Source organism: Mus musculus, chromosome 12 (assembly GCF_000001635.26).
Source record: "Mus musculus strain C57BL/6J chromosome 12, GRCm38.p6 C57BL/6J".
NCBI classification, from domain to species: Eukaryota; Metazoa; Chordata; class Mammalia; order Rodentia; family Muridae; genus Mus; species Mus musculus.
The window spans coordinates 19,527,410-19,551,383 of NC_000078.6; the positions used below are offsets into that span (position 1 = coordinate 19,527,410).

The 23,974-nt window shown below is 48.2% G+C and overlaps 1 protein-coding gene across 1 annotated transcript in view; it reads left to right on the forward strand.

Moving 5' to 3' along the window:
- Gm6943 (predicted gene 6943) overlaps positions 1-23,974 on the forward strand; it is a 37,548-nt gene that overhangs the window by 800 nt on the left and 12,774 nt on the right. The window contains exon 2 of the mRNA XM_017315301.2: positions 339-444. The gene's annotated coding sequence lies outside the window, so the exon portion shown is untranslated. The remainder of the gene's footprint in view (positions 1-338; positions 445-23,974) is intronic.

The window sequence follows — 23,974 nt, forward strand, 5'->3', positions numbered from 1 at the left end:
GGATGGACAGGGATCAATGTATTTCCCCTTTGACCTTTCCTCCAGGATTTCCCAGATCCCCACCAAAGATCCTCCTTTCAGACAGACACTTTGCCACACAACCTCCCCACTGCTCCGAACCAAGGAGCCCTCCATTCTTCCACGCTCCAGCTGTATCCTGTGCTCTTGAACGTCACTTAAACTTTCCTGGCTCCCTTTGCCCAGCACCTTGTCTGTGAGACTTGTTCTGATGAGAGAAGGGTCCTGACTCTGCCCTGTCCATGCTCCTTGGTTAGCTGAGTGAGGACCATAACCCACCCTCTGTCCTCCAGAGCACACTCACAGATGCCCCTTTGCAGGCCATCTACAAGATGGTGTCCTTCGTGATGAAGATGCCTGAGGACGAGTCCATGCCCGAGAATCGAACCGACAAGATCTTCAGGCAGATGGACACAAACAATGAAGGTAGGAAACATGGCAGGAGTGAGCAGGTGGGGTGGGAGGAGGGAATTGGGAGGGGGTGGGGGTGGGGAGAGGGGAGTAGATGACCCTGTGAAACTATTGATGGCACAGAGGTGTTTGGGATACACTCTCTTCCCTATGCAGGACTGCCCTTTTCCAGCCCACTTGATTCAGCTCTGATTGAGGGAGGGAGACTAGAATTCAGGGTCAGGTACACCTAGCCTGCATCCTGCACCCTTCCTAGGGCTCTATAACCATGGGCATGTCAGTAGACCCTCTGAGCTGTAGGCTTCATCCGTGTTGTCTGAGTTAAGGTTTCCATTGCTCTGATGACACACCATGGCCACAAGCAACTTGAGGAGGAAAGGGTTTATTCACTCAGAGTTTCCACATAACAGTTCATCATCAAAAGCAGTGAGGGCAGGACTCAAACAGGGCAGGAACCTGAAGGCAGGAGCTGATACAGAGACCATGAAAGGGTTGGTAATTACTGACTTGTTCCCCATGGCTTGCTCAACCTTCTTTCTTTTAGAACTCAGAATACTAGCCCAGGGTTGTACCACCTACAATGGGCTGGGCTCTGCTTCACAATCACTAGTTAAGAAAATACCCTCTCTGGGCAAGGCCCACATGCCTTTAATCCCAGCACTTGGGAGGTAGAGGCAGGCGGATTTGAGTTCGAGGACAGCCTGGTCTAAAAAGTGAGTTCCAGGACATCCAGGGTTATACAGAGAAACCCTGTCTCAAAAAAACAAAACAAGAAAGAAAGAAAGAAAGAAAGAAAGAAAGAAAGAAAGAAAGAAAGAAAGAAAGAAAGAAAGAAAGAAAGGAAGGAAGGAAGAAAAGAAAATACCCTCTGGTCAGGCATGGTGGCACATATCTTTAATTGGAATTCATAAGACAAGAGGCTCTCTGTGAGTTCAAGGCTAACCTTGATTAAAATGTGAGTTCTAGGAAAACCAGGGCTGTTACACAGAGAAACCCTGATTCAATAAACAAAACAAAATAAAACAAAACAAAACTAAAGAGGGGAAAGGAGGGAAAGAGGGAGGGAGGTAGAAAGACAGGGACAGAGAGAGAGAGAGAGAGAGAGAGAGAGAGAGAGAGAGAGAGAGAGAGAGAGAGAGAGAGAGAGAGAACACCCTACAGGTTTTCCTGCAGACATTTCATACAGACATTTTCGCAACTGAGGCTCCCTCTTTCCTGATAACTATACCTTGTATCAAGCTGACATAAAATTAGCTAGCACACATGTTGACAGAAAGAGTGGTCTTACTACTTCCACAAGTATATATGGGGAGGGGAGGAAGGTCATACTGGTGGCTGAGAGGTGAGACACTGAATCAAGGAGCTTTGAGTCTTGGGATTCTGAGAGGCCGTCCAGGCCATCATCCTGGGATGTGAGGCACCCCGGATACTCATGGGGCTCAACAAACAGAAACCACTGAGCCTTATCATACCTAGGACTCTGAGGTCCTACCACAGCTGCAAAGCGGCAGGTCTCAGGAGGAGGTGAAGTGGTGAGAGGTCCTGCTGTGCCTTGGCTGAGTTTCTCACAGGACCTCAGCAAGGGTGAGTAGCTGCATGGTGAGTTGATTCTGCCAGTCTGTAGCTTTGTAGAGCCAAGACTGGTTGGGTTTTGTTTCAACAAGAAATGCAGCATTAAGGCATAAAAGACTCCCCTGGTTGTACTGAGATTGAATGTAAGCTAATGCATAGGAGAGAGCTGTGAACAGCCTCCAGTGCTCTGTGCAGGTGAGCTGAGGACCAGGCTCAGCGGGACTCAAGGCTCCCGTGGAACTATAGACAGCAAAAGCTTCCAGACATCAAGAAAATGCTTTTCACAACATGTCCACACACAAAGCAATTCAGCCTCTTGCCTGGTGCTGCCTTTCAGTCATTTTCTAAAGTGTTCTTTACTCTCTTGTGTACTCTGACACGGAGGCTTGTGTTCCAACAGACCATACTGAGGCTTGCCCACTTCCCAGGACTGTCTTTCTTCTCCGTGAAATGGGGATAAGCCCACTTGAGTGGGTGTGAGTCTAAAGTAGCACTGTGTTGGTGGCACACTTAACATGGAGGGCCATTGTTTCTGATTGTCAAAGCCAGGAATGTCACCAGTTTCAGAATGGAGAGTCCGTCCCCACTGTGCACTTGTCCAGTTGTTTGTGTTTCACGATGGAGGCCATTGAGCGCATACTCTGCCCTGTAACCCAGGGGCCACTTGCTAGCACTCAAGAGAGGAGAAGTCTGGGCTGTCAGAGACACTGATTCAGAATAGGACAAGAATAGGACACCAAAGGTGGATAGCTCTCAACACCTGAAGCTGGCAAGAGTCTACACTAGGGGGCGCTGTGATAGTTTTAACTGTCAACTTGACTCAGTTTAGAATAACCTCAGAAGTCTTTTTTTTTAATTTTTATTTTTATGTTTTATTTTAGATTTAGTATTTATTTTCTACATGAGCGTTTAGCTGAATGTGTGTTTGTGTGATATGTTAGAGGCCAGGAAAGGGCACTGGTCGCCCTGGAACTGGAGTTACAAATGATAGGGAACATGGATGCTGGGGACTTTATCCAGGACCCTCTGCAAAAGCAGCAACTGCTCTTAACTGCTGATCCGTCTCATCAGCCATAAGGGAGAGTCATTTTTGCTTGTTGGTTTGTTTTTTAGAGACAAGGTTTCTCTGTGTAGCCCTGGCTGTCCTGGAACTTGCTGTTTAGACCATGTTGGCGTCAAACTCAGAGATCTACCAGTCTGCCTCCTGAGTACTGGGATTAAAGATGTGTGCCACCACTGCTCAGCTCAGAAGAATCTTAATGAAGAATTATCTAAATCAGTGGTTCTCAACCTACTTGTCCAACCCCTTTGGGGGAATCAAATGAACTTTTCCCCGAGGTGCCATAAGACCAACAGAAAACACAAATATTCATATTCAGATTCATAACAATAGTGTAATTACGGTTATAAGTAGCAGTGAAAATAATCTTATGGTTGAGGGTCACTACAACACAAGGAACTGCATTAAAGGGTCACAGTATTAGGAAGGCTGAGAACCATCCATCTAGATCATGGCAGTCTATGAGCATGCCTGTTGGGGGTTGTGCTGTTGGTTAATTGATGTGGGAAACCCCATTACCATTCTCTATACAGGGGGCCTGAACAGTGTAATAAAGGCAATAGAAGAGTATCAGTAAAAAAAAAAAAAGTGCAGAGTATCATTATGAGCCAGGTGCTCATACCTCTATTCTCTCTGCCCTGTGAGGTTTTAAAGCCTTGACTTCCTGAAGTGATGAATTGTAACCTAGAACTAAACCAAAGAAAACTTCCTCCATTAAGTTGATTTAAGCTAGGGAATTTTTATCACAGTAACAGAAATGTAATTTGAACTGCAGCCATTATTTGTCATGTCTCCCCAGATGCCCCAGATCGTGGTGGCTCTCCAGGCCTCTAGGTAGGGCTATCAGCTTACTTCAGGCCCCAGAGTTCATTACCAAAACTAACCTCATGACTAGTGCTCAATAGCCACTACCTACACCTTGAAAGGAGAGCTCTGCCCAAGGTTAGGGGTATTCGCTCAACACAACTTCAGGCCAAGCCCATGCATACTTGGTAAAGGTGGCTGGATGAATGAATGAGCAAAGCACTCGTTTTCCTGTGTGTAAGAATAGGGAGCTCCCAGGGGGGATATCTTCCGGAGTCCTATGTGTGCTCTGAGGAGTCCTCCTCCTAACAGCTCTTTCTCCTGGGCTATCACTGGAGCCAGGAGGGGTGGGAGCCTCTGTAGTCAGTGAGGTAACACATCTCTGTGTTGGGGTGGGGTGTTCGGGTGTGTGTGTTTGTAAACTTTACAATGTGTATGGTATGAAGTGTGAGCCACTGCCTGAGGTTCCCTAACCCTCACACTCTAATTCCCAAGCAGTAGGCATGGACTTCCCAGGATACCTGCTGCCATGACAGAAGGGGCCTTCCTCCTCCTGAAACCTCACCCATGTGTCTAGCAAGCCCTTGGTGCTTGGGCCCCTGTACTAGACCTGCCCCTCAGAAACAGGAGCCTCTGCGGTCCCTGCCCTGATGTTTGTCTGGCTACATCCTTCCTTCCCTTCCCTCATTTCCTCTTTGAAGTACAGGAGTTAGCATGTCACTGGCCCTAACCAGGGATGCTTCCAGATCACAGTGACCCCAGGCTCTTTATCAGCACAGAACATGTTTTTTAACGCCACTGCACTCGGTGTGACCTGTAAGAGAAGCTTTTCAGGTAGGTGGCTTCCCTCCTCACAGGGTGCAGTACTCAGATGGAGCTCATTGAGGAAGCCTGTGGTCTTTCACAGTAAAAATCCTCCAATGTCCCCACCGAGCATTTGCCTGGTGGTTCAGTTTCTCTGTCTCCTCATAGCTTCTGTTTCCCTTCCTTTCATAGAAATAGGCTGTAAACTCCACACACAGGGACCTTCACTCTTGGTTTACAGCTAAGGAGACAGGACTCAAAGAAATCAAAGTAGCAAGAACATATGGCTAGAAGGGAAGGCTGTAGGCAGGGATTGACCCAGGGACGACCAAATCTGCATGTCCCATTGCAGCCTTACATAGTAAACTGCAGCTCCTTTTAGAGAGGGACACACATATGCTCAGTCAGGAGCAATGAGAGATATTCTACCCTGCTCTATGCTAGGCCTGGCTCAGCCCCCTTGAGTTACTGCTGGACCCTCCCAGGAGTGTTGGGTGCTGGCCACTGGCCAGGTCAGCCTGAGTGATTGACCATGCAGAACCAGGCCTAGAGTCCCCATGCCATTCCCTGGCTATTGGGGAAAGGCTATTGCTGGCTTCTTGGCGTGCAGCATCAGAACAGAGTTGATATGACCTGTCATCCCAGCCAATCAGGAGCTCATGTGTGAGTCATTCCATAGCTGGCTCAGGGACCCCAAAGAACCTGCTGCATCAAGCCTGGGACCAAAGTGCCAACCTGAGCCTGAGTGCTGAGCAGCAAGGCAGAGAAGCCTATTCTGACTCCATCCCACCAGGACTGACTGCACAAGACGTCCATCTGTAGAGGGACTGGGGGAACGAATTGGAGGCCTCTGCCCTCTCCTGCTTGCAGCAATGTCTTTCATAGCCTTCAAAAGAGCACTTAAGGTGTGCTGTGCTCCAGTAATTTCAACAGACTGAGGAGTGTCTTGATTTCAAGGCTGGCCTGGGAAGTATAGAATGACTCTATCATAGCCAGATGGTAGTGAGGCTCTCCTTTAATCCCAGTACTCATGAGGCAGAGGTAGATGGATCTGTGTGAGTTCCAAGCCAGCCTGGTCTTCAGAGGGAGTTTCAGGACAGCCAGGGCTACACAGAGAAAAGACTCTGTCACATGAAAACGGGAGGGGGAGGGAGAGGAGGGAGGATAGGCTGGAGTTGGCTACGACTGTTGGTAGAATGCTTGCCTAAGATTCACTGAAGTCTAAAGTCTATCCCTAAGTGCACCACAAAATGCCTGCGGTGGTGCATGGCTCTAACCCTAGCCCTTGGGAAATCGAGGCAGGAGGATCAGGAGTTAAAGGTCATTGTCCTTTACATAATGAGTTCAGTGTCCAGCCTGGGATACTTGAGACCCTGTCTCAATACCACAGGGTGTGGACTCAGCCCACAGGAAGAAGACTGTTTGTATAACACAGGTGTCTGTTCCTCTGGCTCAGCCTTGAGCTTCTACTGTGCAGTCGAGCATTGATTGTGTCCTGATATTTTGACTTGCTAATTCCCTAAGGTTTCCATAAAACTGGACATTAGGTGAGGAATGTGAGGGCCTGGATCTGCCCTGCCTTTCATGTCTTTCCAGCTATCCCCATTGCCAGTTCCTAGTCTGCTTGGGTTGGTCATCTTGGTTGTGCTCCATGTTAGCTGGCCGACCGACCTCTGTCCCTGTGGGGATACTATCACTTCCTCATTGGGCAGCTATTGTGTGCTGCAGGGCAGTGAGTTCTCCTTAGCCCTGGCCCTGGCTCACAACCACACATTGCTTTTTGCTTTCCCCTCCTCCACCGCAGGGAACTAGCTGCCCAGACATCCTGCTGGTCCCATACAGAAGCAGAGGCCTGTAAAAGGTCTGGTCTAGTGATGAGCATCTTTGATGATAATGACCTCTTGGGAAGGAACAAGAAGCCTTACTTGGGACCCCATAACTAGATTGCTGTCCAAAAGGTGGGACATCAGCATCTGGCAAGTGGACAGCCCCTAGTGTGACACATTCCTGAGTGTGTATTCTACTGTCACTATTGTGCCAGAATGGAGCTTTCTAGAAGACACCCACATCCCTCACATTCCTTCCTGAGTCCCTAACCCTGGAGGTCACAAAGTGTTTGAGCCTTCAGGATAGGAAGAGATTCTTGGGCCTCCTGCTGAGCCCCTGAAATGTCATGTAGCCCTGACTCACAGTTATAAACAGTGTGTGTACCCTGCCCTGTTTGGGGGCACTGTGGGGGTTCACGGTGGCAAAGTATTAAATGCAGAAATGCAGGAAGCCGCAGTCTGAGAGGTGGAGTGCTCCCTGTGTGTAAGCATAAGGACCTGGGTTCAGATCCCCAGCACTCGTGTTAAGTGCCACATATGTCCTTGTTGGCTGTGACCCTGACACTGTGGGATAGAGACAACAGGAACCAATTCTAGGGTAGTTCTGGCCAGCTAGTCTGGACAAAATGGTAAATAGTACTCTCTGGGTTAATTGAGAGGCCCTGACTCAAAAACAGGGGCAGGACTCTGAGGCCTGTAGACCTGGCTCTGTGCTTACAAACAACTACTACTGTTTCAGAGGACCTGAATTCAGTTCACAGCACCCACATCTGGCTCTGTGAGCCACCAATAACTTCAGTTCCAAAGCCCTGACTTCTTCCTGCCTCTCTAAGCATACATACACACAGACATACATGTGAATAGAAATTTGAAATTCGGGCTGGTGAGATGGCTCAGTGGGTAAGAGCACCCGACTGCTCTTCCGAAGGTCCAGAGTTCAAATCCCAGCAACCACATGGTGGCTTACAACCATCCCGTAACGATATCTGATGCCCTCTTCTGGAGTGTCTGAATACAGCTACAGTGTACTTACATATAATAAATAAATAAATCTTTAAAAAAAAAGAAATTTGAAATTCTTTTTTTAAAACAAAAAAGATAGCTGGGCAGTGGCAGCACACGACTTCAATCACAGCATTCGTGAAGCAGATGGAGGTGGATCTCTGTGAGTTTGAGGCCAGCCTGGTCTACAGAGTGAGTTCCAGGATAGCCAGGGCTACACAGAGAGACCCTGTCTTGGGAGAAGTGCAGAATAAAGAAAAGCAAAAAGAAGGAAAAAACATTCTCATGTCGACCTCTGTATCCTGCATGGGAAAGCATGCATGTGTGTATGTGTATAAGGGTGCATGTGTGTGTGCATAAGGGTGCATGTGTGTGTGCATGAGGGTGCATGTGTGTGTGCATGAGGGTGCATGTGTGTGCATGAGGGTGCATGTGTGTGTGCATGAGGGTGCATGTGTTTATGTGTGCATGAGGGTTCATGTGTGTATGTGTATAAGGATGCATGTGTGCGTGCATGAGGGTGTGTGTGATGGTTTCTATATGCTTGGCCAGTGATTGGCACTATTAAAATGTGTGGTACTTTTGGAGTAACTGTGGCCTTGTAGGAATAGGCATGTCACTGTGGGTGTGGGCTTTAAAACCCTCATCCTAGCTGCCTGGAAGTCAGTATTCTGCTAGCAGCTTTCAGATGAAGACGTAGAACTCTCAGTTCCTGCTGCACCATGCCTGCCTGGATGATGCCATGTTCCCTCCTTGACGATAATGGAGTGAACCTCTGAACCTGTAAGCCAGCCCCAATGAAATGCTGTCCTTTGTAAGAGTTGCCATGGTTGGTCATGGTATCTGTTCACAGCAGCAAAACTCTAATATAGTGTGTAACACACACACACACACAGGAAAAGGGAGTTCAGTGTCTGATCTGAGGAAGTGCTCTGAACAAAGCAGGACCAGAGTCTGAAGGTAGATGAGAATTGATGCTAATCCTTGAGGCCTCTTCCAAGAGAAAGCATATATACCCAAGGACTGACCCTCTCTGAAACAGACAGCAAGAAGGGCAGAGAGGTGGAGGATCTGCAGATGCAGAGACCCTGGGGATGAAACAGACTTACCAGGGCCCAAAGGGGGGAAAACCAAAGTAATGATGTCCCAAAAGTGTAAGTCTTAACAGAAGGTCAGAAATGCCATTCCGGATGTTGGGGAGAGTGACCATGGATTCTGGGAAATCCACCCCCAAGGAGTGGTGGGATGTTTGTGTCTGAACAGGCTGCAGGGTGTGAGTAGGAGCTTCCTGGGTGACTGGAGTGAGTGTGACCCAGATGAGCCTAGCTTAGTGAAGAGAGTCACCCACATGGCTCCCTTCCTGTTATAGTAGCAGTTTCTGTTAAGAAATAAGTTCTTGGGGATTTCCTGTTCTTTTCTTCACCTTCTCTGGATCCACAACAGTTGTGGGACCTCTTGGGCTTGGAAAAGAGCAGAGGGAGAGAGGTCTGGCAGTGCAGGGTGTGGATTTCCGTGCAGCCTTACCAGCTGACCCTCTTTCTCCTTTGACATTGCACTTTTACCTTGTTGCTTAAGTTTTATACATATGGATTAGTTTGTGTTTGATGGGCAAGTGTTCCAGCTAATGTAGGTCAGAGGACACAGCCTCTTGGATTCAGTTCTCTCCTCCTACCACGTGAGTTCTCAGGCTTAAACCCAAGTCATCAGACTTAGTGCCTGGTGTCTTTTCCCAGGGAGTTATTTCAATGGCTCTGATGCCTTTTTTAATTATTATTAAAAAAAAAACAGGGAAAAAAACAAACAAAAAAACCAAACCAAACCAAACAAACAAAAAAAAAAAACAGTCATTGATGCTCTGTGGAGTTGGGAGTTTGAGCTCTTGTCGTATTGCTTGGGAGTCTGGAAAGATTTGCAGTGACAGTGCCTTGACATGGGACTGTGGCTCAGATGGCAGGCTGAGGTTGCCTGCTGGTACCCAGTAATACCCTATCCTCCCTCCCATAGATCTCACTGGGTAGCTGTGTGTTGTCCCACTCAGAAGAGGAGGGTACATCTCTCACTGTAACCTTCGGCCTCCCTGGCTGGGGTCAGGCTGGCTTGTTCAGAGAGGTTCAGAGTAGCCCTGCCTCCTATGTCTGTGGACCTGAGGAGGACTGTGGGATGGGAACACATTATCTCTCTCTCATGGTATCCGTGAGTAAAGTGATAGATCACTGGATGCCATAGGATGCTAATTGCTGTGAATAGGATCCCTGTGTGGTGGCATCAGCTGCCGCAGACCCTCTGGGCACCTTTGTCTGCTTGGAACGGGTCTCTCTTCGCGGGTGGGCAAAGCGTCAGATGAATGACAAACAGATGCACACAGGAGAGGTCAGATGAATGACAAACAGATGCACACAGGAGAGGTCATGTGGAATCTGAATGTAATGTCAAATCGAGCATCAGACTTTTTATGCAGAAGACAATAAGCAAGTTGGGTGACACACCAGCAAGGTACAAAGAGGTTACTGGATTCTCACATAAAACAGAGGAATGCAAACACAGAAGGTCTAACTGTTCAAGTCTTTCTCTCAGCTTTTGCATAGAATCCCTGACTATCCTGGTGTGATCTGCACAAAAACAGCATTCTTCTCTTAGGGCTGCGCACAGTCCTCCTTCCTTTAGGAAGACCAGATCAAGGCCCCTTTTGTTTTGTAGTACTACTTCTGATAGTGAGGACAAAGATTTTTCTAATGCATCAATAGATTTTTCTAACATCTCTAGGTCTTCATTAACAGCATCTCTTAAGGATTGGATCCCTTGTCTTCCTTCGATTAAAGCCGATACTCCTATTCCCACTCCTACTGCCATCCCAATGCCTAAAAATGTGGCAAAGGTTGATTAACAGGTTCTCTCTTAAATCTTGTATCAGCATATGTTTCTTCTAGACTAGATGCAGAATGATAATACACATGAGGTAACAGTTGGATCATAACACAGAAATCGTGGGAAGATTCAAAAACCTTGGTTGATACACAGGGGGTAAGCCCTGAGTTACAGGCCCACCAGCCAACCAGAAACGGCACAAGGTTTAGTTTCTGTTTTGGATACAGACTGAATTCGGCCACACAAATGTTTGTGGGTAGGAGGGGGGTGTACCTATACAGAGACCTGGGTTTCTTGCCGATACCTCGGTCAGGGTCAGTATCTGCCCTGTCCCCCATGAGCAGGAGGTATGGCTGCTAGTTTTATTGAAATCTCCATTAAAGGCAATTCCTTCATAATAAGGGGGGCCTGAGGACAAACATAGCCAACAGTCCTCTGTAGCATCTGGATTTGTTCTATTGAGGACATAGAAGACTCCTCTCACTAAGTTAAACATTCGCTGTCCCATCGAAGGGTTTGTCGGTGTTTTGTAAGGTATCAGTGGGAGTGAGAGTGTCAGTATAAGAGGGGCCCATGGGATGGGTGGGCATTTGAGCTGGGGGTTTGGATTTGGCTGGGGGGCCCTGTTCCAGAAGGACCTTGTTGGGCCTTATGGGTGCCACTGCCGGGTCTCCCACTGTCATTCTGATCTTAAAAATGAACCCAGGGTCTCTTGATGGAGTGTATACTCGCCAACCCCACCTATTTCCCTTAAGCCAACTCTAATGATCTTGTCTCCCTTTCTCGGTGAATTTTATAATTAGGGGGTTGCAGTATTTACATTTGCATGGTCCTGGGGGGGCTGTTTTTAAGAGCATGCCCATTCTTTGGATACTTACATGGGTCCCTTTCTTCTTGGTTTGACCCATCATAGTCACTACCCCGTTTTACCGTGATTAGGTCCCAGGCAGAGGAAGGGTTCCAATAGGCATGTCCTGTTGTTTCACATCCCCATTTACCACAAAAAAACCTTGATGTCCCTCCACACTCCTGTCAAAGCCTTCTTCTCTGACCCTGACCAGGGCAAACATAGAATTCTGAGGCTCTAAGATTAGCTCGGTAGAAATTCCCCGAATACCCATACGTGCTCCCATCCCACTCGGGACACACCGTTCTTCAGGGGGTGGGTCATTAAGATCTGTATGATTGGGGAGGTCCCAGGTAAGAGATCCTGCCACTAACTTACAGATGTCAGGTGTGAGATCAGGCCACCAAGTCCAAGGGGGATGCACTGCGGTGGTCGCCCACACAATGTTTCCCTCTTCACCAAGCACCTGCCAAGTCTGCTGAATTGGAGTGTGAGTGTTAAAGTCTGGCGGGGTTGCCCCTGCACAGCAGGCACAGCTTAAGAGGATTAGTAGTCCTTTCCAGGGTCCACTCATCTGGATCAGCCTTGGGGGAACCTTCTTGATGTGGGATGCATGAACCCAGGCGGGGATTCCTTCTACTTTAACGGCAGTCGGTGTTGTCAGCAGTACCAGGTAGGGTCCTTTCCACCGTGGCTCGAGGTTTCCCGCTCGATGTCTCCTCACCAGGACAGCCTCTCCCACTTCAAACTGGCACCTGAGTATCACCAGCAACATAGGTTTCTTTTAATTGTTCCTAGACTTCTTTCCTCACCGTTTCAAGAGCCTTGAGACGGACTAAAAGGCAAGTAGAAGGGACAAAGGAAATGTCTGGGCAAGTCTTACTTTCTACAGTCATATAGATGGGTGGGGGCGCCCCATATAATAATTCAAAAGGTGTTAGACCTAGGGCTCCGGGGCTGTTCTGGACCCAGAATAAAGCACAAGGGAGAAGGGCTGTCCAATCGTTCCCACCAGATTCTAATGCTAATTTGGTCAAGGTCTCTTTTAGAGTTCTATTTATCCTTTCTACCTATCTTGAACTTTGGGGTCTGTAAGCACAATGTAATTTCCAACTTGTCCCCAGTTGTCTGGCCAATCCCTGGCTTACCTGAGAGACGAAGGCAGGCCCATTGTCTGACCCGATTACCTTGGGCACTCCGAAGCGAGGAAGAATTTCTTCAAGTATCTTATTGGCTACTACGGTAGCTGTTTCTTACTTGGTGGGGAATGCTTCAACCCACCCTGAAAAGGTATCTATAAAGACTAACAGATATTTATTTCCATATCGGGCTGGCTTTACCTCTGTAAAGTCTACTTCCCGGTAGGTCCCCGGTCTATCTCCTCTTAGGCCTACTGGATCCGGCATTGGTGAGTGTGCAGGCTCGACAGTTTCTCACTAAGCCCTCTGCAGCCTGTTGTAGTTCAGGGATGTTATAAGGAGACCTACTGACCAGCTTTATCATCTTTTTAGCTCCTAAGTGAGTCAGGCGGTGAATGTAGGCTAAATATTTTAGCCCCTCTTCTTCTGTGAGAACTCTTTTCTCAGTCCTCCCTTCAACCATCTGGAGCCGTTTTTGATCACCAAAGTCATTGGCCCCTGGGCCGCCTCCTTAGCCAGTTGGTCTGCCATCTGGTTTCCTCTCTCTATTGGTCCAGTTCCTTTTTGATGTCCTGGGCAGTGGATGATCGCCACCTTGAGAGGCAGGTGGACAGCCTCTAGCAGGCTGAGAATCTCTTCTCTGTTTTTAATGTCTCTCCCTGCAGAGGTTAACAGGCCACGCTGTCTGTAGATTGCCCCATGGACATGAGCCGTGGCAAAAGCATATCGGCTATCCATGTAGATGTTGATAGCCTTGCCCTCTGCCAGTCTCAAAGCTTGTGTTAGAGGGATAAGTTCAGCTTTTTGGGCTGACATTCCTTCAGGAAAACTGCTGGACCGTGTAACAGATTTTCCATCCACTACCGCTGCTCCTGCCCTTTGCTTACTTTCTACCATGAAGCTAGTCCCGTTGGCGAACCAGGTTGCTGCTCCCTGCCACGGCTGATCTGTGAGGTCTGGTCGAGTTCCAATTTCTTCCGCCAATATTTCTTCACAGTTGTGCACTGGAGTCTCATCAGTTTTGGGTAATAAAGTGACGGGATTGAGGATGGTAGGAGGCAAAAGTCACTCTCTCAGCGAGGAGCAAGCTCTGGTAGTGAGTCATTCGAGCATTGGTCATCCAGCGGTCTGGCAGCTTCCTGATAATGCTCTCAAGGGAGTGCAGAACCACCACAGTGATATTTTGGCCCATGATTAATTTATCAGTATCCTTTACCATCACCACTGTAGCTGCTATTGCATGCAGGCAAGAAGGCCATCCGCTAGCCACAGAGTCCAGTTTCTTTGATAGATAAGCAACGGGACGCTTCCAGGGTCCCAGAGTCTGAGTGAGTACTCCTTGGGCTAGTCCGTTCCTCTCATTAATGTATAGGGTGAACGGCTTATTTAAATCTGGCATTGCTAGGGCCGGGGCCTGAAGCAAAGCCTTTTTCAGAGTTTCAAAAGCTGACTGATGGTCTTGGGTCCAAGTAAATTCCCCTTTTACTTTAGTTAGGGGGTACAAAGTGGCTGCGAGGGTGGCAAATCCTGGTACCCACAGTCTGCAGAATCCTGCTGTTCCCAGGAACTCTCTTACCTGACAGGGAGTGGTTGGAGTCAGAATCTGCACCACTGTTTGTTTTCTGGCATCAGTCAGCCATCGATGTCCATCTTTCAGGATGTATCCAAGATAGTTCACCTGGGTCCTGCATAACTGCACCTTCTTAGCTGAGGCTCATTATCCCAACTCACCTAACTCGACAAGGAGATTCCGAGTTCCCAGTTCGCACTCTTTGTGTGTCCCTGCAGCTAGCAAAAGGTCATCAATATATTGTACCAGAGTTACTTGTGGATTATTAACTTGAAAAGAGGCCAAGTCCTGGTGTAAGGCTTCATCAAAAAGGGTGGGTGAATTTTTGAACCCTTGAGGCAGCCTCATCCAGGTGGGCTGTCCCGTCCTTCTGCTCTCTGGATCTCTCCACTCAAAGGTGAACAGTGGCTGGCTATTGGAATGCAATCTTAGACAGAAGAATGCATCTTTAAGATCTAAAACAGTGTACCAAGTTCGCTCAGGCGTCAATGTGCTAAGCAGGCTATAAGGGTTGGGCACCGTGGGGTGGATGTCTTGTACTCATTTGTTTACTTCTCTAAGGTCTCAGACTGGGTGGTAGTCGTTTGTTCCTGACTTCTTTACTGAGAGCAGAGGAGTATTCCAAGGGGATTTGCAGGGAACTAGGATTCCCTGCTGAAGTAATCTGGTGATATGAGGACGTATATCCTCTCGTGCTTCTTTGCTCATAGGGTACTGCAGAACACCAATGGGAGTGGCTCCTGACTTGGGCTCGATCACAACTGGGGGAACGTGTCTTGCTACACCCATTCCTCCCATCTTGGCCCATGCCTGAGGAAATTGATCAAGCCAGTCCTGTAGCCCCTCAGGGGGGGTTGACTCATTTTGATATATCCGGTATTCTTCTCCCAATGCAGAGACAGTGCTAAAGTCTGAGGCTGTTCTATTCTCCACGATACTATCGGCCCTGGAGGGGCAAAGATTATTTGTGCCTTTAATTTGGTTAATAAGTCTCTTCCTAGCAGGGGCATAGTGCACTCTGGAATGACCAGGAATGAGTGAGTCACCTGATTCCATCCTAGGTCTACTGTCTCGGTCATAGTCCATGGGCATGACTTTTGTCCTGTGGCCCCAATTACTAAGGTTCTCTCATTTTTTTCTTAATTTGCCTAACGGGGTCTGAAGCACTGAAAATTCTTCACCTGTATCAACCAGAAAATTATAGGGGACCCCTCCACTTCTAGGGTTACCCTAGGCTCGGGGAGGGGGGCCGAGCTTCGTCTCCCCTAGTCTTCACCTTCTCCAAGAGACAATACTTGTGTCCCTTGCTTCTTTTTAGGACACTTACTGGCCCAGTGGCCTTTCTCCTTGCAGTATGCACACTCATCTATTTCTAGGCACGGTTGGTCTCTTCTGGGTCTCCTTGGCCCCTGCCCTTTTTCATCTCTCAGATCCCCTGTCTGTCTAGTCCTACCCCTTTCTCTATCTACCACTGTGGCCAGAATTCGAGTCAGAGCCTTCTCCTGCCTCCTTTCTCTCTTTTCTTCATCTTCTCTCCTCTCTTTCTTTTCTCTTTCTAACTTTTCCTCCTCTGTTTCTCTCTTGTGATACACCTTCTCAGCCTCTCTAGCCACGTCCCTTATAGTATAATCTTGCAATCCTTCAATCCGCTGCAGCTTCCTTCTAATATCAGGAGCTGACTGCCCTATGTAGGCCATAATCACTGAAGCCCACTGTCCCTCTGATGTAGGGTCAATACCTCTTATAAGCCTCCATGAGTCTCTCTAAAAAAACTGAGGGAGGCTCAGTTGGCCCCTGGATAACTTATCTTACCTTAGTCAAATTTGTGGGCCTATGAGCGGCCCCTCTGAGACCCGCAACTAGTGCCCATCGGTAATTGGACAGCCGTTCCCTACCTTGTGCTGTGTTATAATCCCACTGAGGATGAGTCAAAGGAAATCCTTCATCTATCTCGACTGGGGTCTGGACCGGCCGACCGGTCCCATCTCGGACGTTCTTCCGTGCCTCGAGGAGAATTCTTTCTCTCTCCTTGGTGGTGAACAGGGTTTGTAGGAGCTGTTGGCAATCATCCCAGGTGGGCTGGAGTGAGTACATCAGAGACTTTATCAACCCTTTAAGCCCTGTAGGATTTTCTGAGAAAGGGGGTGGTTTACTTTCCAGTTATAGAGATCAGAGGAAGAAAAGGGCCAGTATTGCAGAAGCTGTAGATCGTTCTGTCTGGCAGGGGGAGCTCCAACAGCCCTAAGGGGAAGTGCCACTGTAGAATCGGCTGGCCCCTCGCTGTGGGCTCTCTGCCGGCTTCTTGTTCCTGCTGAGGGACCTCCCTCCCCGATCCCTAGAACTGAAGGTGGAGCCATGAGAGCTGAGGGTTGGGGTACAGGTTGGAGAACCGGGGGATAAGGTGGTGGTAGAGAGTCAGACCATTCAGGGGGCCACTCTATTTCCGGGTAGATTTTAGAAAAGACTGCTGGCTGCGGCGGAGTAGAATTTTTGCTGGCTTCTCTAGGTAGTAGTTTTGATTTCTCCTTCTCAGCATTCTCTCGGACCATCAAAACCTTGGTACCTGGACATAGGGGTGGGAGAAATGGACGAACCCATGCAGGGCGGAAATTGCGCTAAATCTTCCCACACTGTGATGTACGGTTGCTGGTCTGGGTGCGATCCTGGTCCTTCCTGAAAAACAATAGCCTTTACAGCCCTAATGGTAGGGAGATCAAATGTTCCTTTAGGAGGCCAAGCCACCCCAAAAGTGGGCCATTCCAAGGTACAGTAAGTCTGCCAAGGTTTCTTTTTAACTCTTACTGATAGATTTCGTCCTCTCGCCCTAACGTCCGTCCAATGGTCTTCAGTCAAATATAACAGGGTTGAGACAGTCTGTCCCATGACAAAAACCAGAAACAGAGACAAAATGAAGACAGAGACAAGGGACACCAGAACGTCCAAGCACACTCATCCCTGCCTGGACCTATACAACCAGCCAAACGCTACCTCTGATGGGGTGGGATTCCTCGTCCACTCCCGCTCTGGCAGAAAGAGCACCTGATCTCCCTCACTCTGCCAGAGGACAGCCGACCCGGCTGTCCCTGACCCTGGGCACTTCCTCCAGGGTCACCCTTGGAATTTCTTCCCAGGGTTTCAGCTTCTGGACTCAGCATCTCTACTTCCACAACCACTGGACCCACACACATCTTAGCGGCAGCTGCCAGAATACTAAAACTGGAAAACTGAGACACAGATTCAGTGGCACCGCACTCAGACACACCAAATTCACACAGACATACATCCAAGGGGTATTCATGGGGTTCTGAGCGCTCCCAAATCCCGGAAGAGCCCCCAAATGTAAGACCCCCCGATATGGGGACTGCCATTGTAGTCCAGGGATAGGGCACACCCACGAACACGCAAGAATCCTTGTTGCAATACACACGAGGCTTTATTGGCAGAGCTCTGGGCCAACACGTACCTCACACAGGAGCCAGGGGAGTCGTCTCCGAGTCTCCAGAGCTAGGGGTTTCTATGAAAGAAAAAGGCATAGGGGTGCGAGGAATTTCAACAAAGGTATGGGATTGGCTCATTCAAACATTATCAGTTAGATTACATGTCAGCCAAAGGGAATCAGGACCTTGTTCCTGTGGGCAGGGGGCTTATCTTTGTTCACATAGCAACCAGTTGATGTATTACTTTATCCAAGCGCCTAGGGGCAGTAGACAGGAGGGGAGGTTCCGGCCAGATGGTGTCAACTCAGACAAGATACCCTTGCCTGCGTCCTTGCATTCTTTTTCATCTTTACAATCAAGAGCCCTACCCTGGCATCTGGGCTCCTAGACAACTCTTTTACATGAATCACAAGTTACAAAATCTCATTTTCCTTTACTAGCTGAGGCATGTGAGACGGCTTACCACTCACTGGAGGCTCTATCATCTTCCAACATACCCTCTGGGCCTTCAGTTTTTACTCTAAATTCCATCTTCTTGGCCAGAGCACCTAGTTCTCCTGCCTAGGAATGTGCATTTGTAGCACAGGCCACTCGAGAGTAGTGACTACAATCCAGCATGACTCAAGCATCTATACTTCAAGAACCCAAGAGACTGGAAAACACTGGAGCAGGTCCTGACTGCCTGCTCAAGTATGGGCTTCTCTGGTGATGCACTCTCCCAGGTGACTGGGTGTATCTGTCAAGAAAGAGGCTAATGTCGGGGTGGGGGGCTTTCTGATGCTGGGAGCCTGCTTTCTTGTCCTTCTTGGAGGGTTATTTGGCTAGCTTGCTCTATGACTGTTGATCCTCTGTCCCAAGCGTCTGTACTGAATCCTTGTCCCCTTTGGCGGGGAATAGGGGTCACTGTCACTGACTGCACTGGCTGAGAGTTCCTATGGCTCAGGGCTAGCTGCTGGATATTGAAGAGTCTCAGCAGAACTTAGCATTGTAAAGGTGTGTTTTCCCATCTGGGTGTAGTGGAACATGGCAGGGTGGGAGTCCTCCAGACTAAGGCTTCTTTACATAGAGCCCTTCTTTACTGGAGTTTCCGAAAAGGGTCAATCCTACCCTCTCTTCCTTCTTATCTCATACTGCTTATGTCATTGGTCCCAGTAGCTTAAGATGGCCAGACACATTCCTATTGTCACCACCCTTTCTTTGAATGACATTGCATGCAGGAGCAGATCTTCAAGCCATTGCTCCTCAGAACCAGGTCCTGATGATCAGACCCTTCCTTTTCCCTTTTCTACATCCCATGAACACACAGCACCTCAGGGGTAGCCCTGAAACATGGATTGAAGGTTCCCATGTGGTCTCCATCCTCCTGATGCTTACGCCTTGTTCTTTGCATCCACAGAGGGTCACTTGGGATCTGCTTGAAAGTGAGCTATGTCAAAGTTCTTCCTGCCTCCAAATTAGTATTAGTACATCCTGGGAACAAGTCCATCTGTGTGTGTGTGTGTGTGTGTGTGTGTGTGTGTGTGTGTGAGAGAGAGAGAGAGAGAGAGAGAGAGAGAGAGAGAGAGAGAGAGTATACTATAACCACAACAGCAAGAATGTCCAAAACCAATGGAAAGCATGAATTCTAATTAGCAGCTTGATACCAGGGAGGAGGCAAAGGCTGGTCAGAGGCACAGCCCTGTGTTCTGGAGCTCCCACCTCTGAAATATTTGGTAAGGAGCAGATCTTCAAGCCATTGGGAAGGGAATGGGAAATAAGGGAAACGATGCCTCTCCTCCAACAGCTCCAAGGCTGTCTGCACTGCAGCCTCCTCCTGGTAGATATCTGCAGAGCAGGTACAAGGAGTTTGGCATTCTAGTAGCATCTGTTAGATGATAAATCACAGACACAGCAGTGATGTGTGTTCAGTGAGGTGAGTGGATGCTGCGTGCATGACCTGGAAAACAAGGGTCTGTGGCAAGGCTGTGGGGTGCAGGGCTGTTGATCATAAAGAGGAGCCACAAGCACAGGTCTAGCTATGGTGGCAATGCAGCTGTTTCCACATTGCCCTCTCTGGGACTGTCATACCAGCACAATCCCACAGCTGGGTATCCTTGAGTCAGATCCTGGCTCACATAGGAGAGGTTCTGCAGCTCTCTGATGGTCAGTTTTCTGGTTAGCAAGATGTATCTGATGGGTGACATTTCTAACTGGACCTCAGGCCAGAGACACGTTGTAAGTCTCCCTGTGTGAATGGTTCAGTGGTGAGGGCCTTAGAGCTACATGGCTTCATTGGGTCTTGGTTTTTTCTCTCCAATACTAGTATTTGAGCAGGGGACCCCACACCAACCATCTTGGTCCAACCTGGCTTCTCTACCTTTTACCCGCTACCACCCCAAACTCTGCCCTCTTTTCTGGGGTCCCCTGCTCACCTTGTTTCACAGTTTTGTCTCCTGTCTGAGGGCCTCAAGAGTGCCTGCCTCTGATTGTAACATCCTAGTAGCCACCTCCTGGGCTCAACTCATTGTCCCTTCCTCTAGGTACTCCAGTTCCCTTCTCCCTCCCCTCCCCTCCTTTTCCCTCTCCCTCATTTCTTCCTTCCTTCCCTCCTTCTTTTCTTCCTTCCTCCTCCCCTCCTTCCTCCCTTCCTTTTCCATCGATATTCCTGGATTGTCCCCAGAGCCAAGGCTCTGTCTCTATTTCTTGTTCCTGAAGCCACCTCAGGCAGGCCTTAACTTATAGTGTTCTATCAACTCAGAGGTTGTTAGACATGCCACCACCAATTCTTAGAGTATGATTTGGGGATCCTTCTTCTTTGAGTAGAAAATAAAATCTAAGGAGAATGGGATCCTGCAGAGAGGGCTCTTGCTGTTCTTGCAGAGGATCCCAGTTCAGTCCTGTTCCCTACACCCACATGGTGGCTCACAACTTCTGTAACTCCAGTTCCAGGGATCTGACATACTACTCAGGCCTCTACAGGTACCAGGCAACCTCAGAATGTATTATATAACAAGGAAAACATTTGTAACCTACTATATAAATAAATATTCTTAAAGCTTTGAAAGAGAAAAAAGGAAAAGAACACATGGACACATTTCGACATCTTAAAACTGCAAATGACGTTTAATCACAGCACTAGGGAGGCAGAGTCAGGGGGATTTCTGGGTTTGAGACCAGCCTGGTCTACAAAGTGAGTTTCAGGACAGCCAGGGCTATACAGAGAAACCCTGTCTCAAAAAACAAAACAACAAAAAAACAAAACAAAACAAAACCTGCAAAAGAGCCAGGCTTTGTGACTCACACCTGTGACTGCTAGACAGGGGAGGCAGGAAGGCAAGGGTGCAGGTTGTCCTCAGCTACGTAGTAAGTTTGAAGCCAGGATGAGTTACTGTGGGGAGCAGATGTGGCAGCAGTCCCAAGATGGCACCCGGGACTGCAGCCAAGTCTTATGACTTGTACCTGACGTCCTCATACGCCTGAAAATAAGCCACAACCATCGTGAGAACTGTGCATGTACACCATGATGCAAGATCGGACCATATGACGAGTGATGATTCTGGCCAATAGACTGCTGTTACATGGACTGGGCTGATGGGGCATGGTTGAGGGGTTATATAAGGGATTTCGATTGGGGGCAGAGAGATACACAAGAGACTATTCCTGGAGAGAGATTCATGCATGCATGTTGAAAGGTTCCTGAATAAACTGCTTTGAGAAGAAAGTAGTGTAGTCGCTACTTTTTGCTGGTCAGAATCGGAGGCGACAAACGGTAGCTCGTACTGGGACGTTCAGAACTCATCACAGTCAGGGCAGCTAGCTGGTAAGGTTCCCGGGTAAGTGGGACAATTTAAGTTCTAGGATTGAGACTATAAGGTCCTGGGTAAGTGGGACAATTTAAGTTCTTGGATTGAGACTATAAGGTTCCTGGTTTTGGGACAAGTTAAGGTCCCCGGTTTTGGGACAAGTTGCACCAAGCAACCTCAGGTCAAACAGTTCGCCAAGCCCTTAAGGACTTGCTGAAAGTGAAAGGAATAGGGCTGAAAAAGGAGGCCCTGGAGAACTTTTTAAAAGTAGTGGATCAGGTCGCTCCTTGGTTCTCCGTATCAGGACTTCTTACAGGGCTCAGGTGGGAGAAGTTAGGGAAGGACTTGAAGTTTGCAGAAAAACAGGGAGTTCTTGCTAAAGGGGTGCTGCCAGTGTGGAAGCTAATACGGGATTATATCGAGGATAAGGAAAGATGTGGAGCGGAACTCCAAAAGGACAATGAGGCACTGAATCAGGTGAGAGAGGAGCGATCCCAAAAGTCAGAGGCAGAAGGAAATTCTAGTGATGGGGATATGTCTGAGGACAATCTGGAGAGCATAGCTGACAGTCTAGAGAAAGTAAAAATGAAGGTAGAACCTTCAGGGCCAGGGCCACCATGGCCACCTCCGTAAGCCCCTGACAGAGGATCCCGGCGTAGTCTGCATTCAGAATCCTGGAGGGAACTGGGAACCCAGTGCTTTCCTGTATTTCAGGATGCACAGGGAGGTCATTATCATGAGCTGCTTGATTGGAGGATTATTCAAAGATTAGCTGAAGGGGTTCGTACTTATGGTGTCAGCGCTGCTTTTGTAAGAGTGCAATTAGAGAACCTGCACAGTTACTGCATGACTCCAAGCAATTGGCAGAATCTGGCTCATGCCTGATTGTCACCAGGCCAATATTTAAACACGAAGGCATTTTTCATTGTGTTTGCTGCCGAGCAAGCATCAATAAATGCTTGCAATGGCCAGCCAGCCCGGGATCAAGATATGCTGCTGGTACAAGGGAGATTTGTAGCAGCTCAAACTAATTATCCCATCCAAGTGTATGTCTTGACTGGTTGTTGGAAGGGCCCTGACCTAGTGTTGGTTTGGGAGAGAGGGTCTGTTTGTGTGTTTCCCCAGGATCACCGACAACTGATGTGGGTCCCAGAGCTGCTGACCAGAGCAATTCAAGGCAAGCAGAGCGATGAGGACATGGATATTCCTGTGGCTGGGAATGCTCCCGCTAGTGAGAACTGAAGAGCTACATTGGGGAATTATGTCTGTGTTCCCGAAAACCATGCCGTTGATGCAGTCAGCACAAGTGTTTCCTCAATTCTTTACATCTAATGCTTCGCTACAATTACCTTTTTTATCATGGGATGGAGAGGTAGATCCAGTGCGGGAATCTATGCTGCTTTAGCTAAAGGGATTGTTGTGTTTTCAGATGATTCAAAATATTTCACAGATGAGTGATTGTGTTCAGCTGTATCTACTAAAGCTAATACTACCTGGATTGGAGGGGTGTGGACTGCCAGTATATCCAAGGGCAGTAGCACTATACCCTCCTAACCTAGATGGGCACCTTTTTTGTAGGAGGGTTTGTGATTCCCTTCCACCTTGGACCGGCTGTCAATCTAGAAAAGTACCTTGGGCAGTGTAGAATTATTTTTCATTTTTTCCGAATAGGTACAGTCCATAATAGTTCCTTTTCAGGGTATAATTGGACATATCAAAATCCAGCTCAAGTAGGAGCTTGTAATCCTTTTAATGTATGGTTGTTAGGTTGGGTGAATGGTAGTTGCACTGATCTTCCCTCCTTAAGCATGGTGGCGGGAGGGGCCTGGGGCAATTCAAGTTTTTATTGGAATGGTTCTAATGTGTTTAAAACTTCTGTATTTCAATTTGCTGGAGGGAGGAATGCTTCTTTTCAGGCTACTCCTGTTCGTATGTGGCCTCCTTTTGTGTTTAATATTTATAATGGTAGTTATGAGAATAATATTGTTAATTGTAGTAGTGATATTTGTTATGATAGTATGTGCTGGAATGCATCTGAATATCATTTAGCTGTTGTGACTAGGATGCCTCACTTTGTAACTTGGCCTGTTCAGGCTCCTTCTGCTATGACTTTGTTTGGACCTAAGAGGGATTTTTGGCGTTGCTGCAGACATGGTCATTGCTGTAGCAATCTCTGCCACCACAGCCACCGGTGCGGCCATATCCCTTACAAACTGCCACAGTTGTGAATAATTTAACCGTTGGTGCTGCAGAAGCTTTGGATTGCTGACCGCTGTCTCCTGCTTGAAAGAGTGAGCCAGAATTGATGGACTTGCCCTGTGTCTGATATTAATCAGCATCCTGGCCTTCTGGTGCACCTGCCGCATGCAGAGTCGTCAGTGCAGAGAACAAGCCTTGATGATACAGGCTTTTGCGGCAGCGAAAACAGGACAATCTCCTCATGTGTGGCTTGGCATGCTAGAGAAGTAGTCAATGACGGGTAAGACTCCCTGGGCATGTCACCAACCTAAGACAGGGATCAAACCAATGCTTTTTGTCTCCCGATGGTGGGTAAGGGGCATTGCCGCAGGGTGCAACGTAAGACAGACATTCTCTCTGCCAATAAGTAAAGAAGAGGGAGATGTGTGGAGTGGGTGTGACAGCAGTCCCAAGATGGCACCCGAGATGGCAGCCAAGTCTTATGACTTGCACCTGACTTCCTCATACACCTGAAAATAAGCCACGACCATCGTGAGAACTGCGCATGTGCACCGTGATGCAAGATCAGACCATATGACGAGTAATGATTCTGGACAAAGGACTGCTGTTACATGGACTGGGCTGATGGTGCGTGGTTG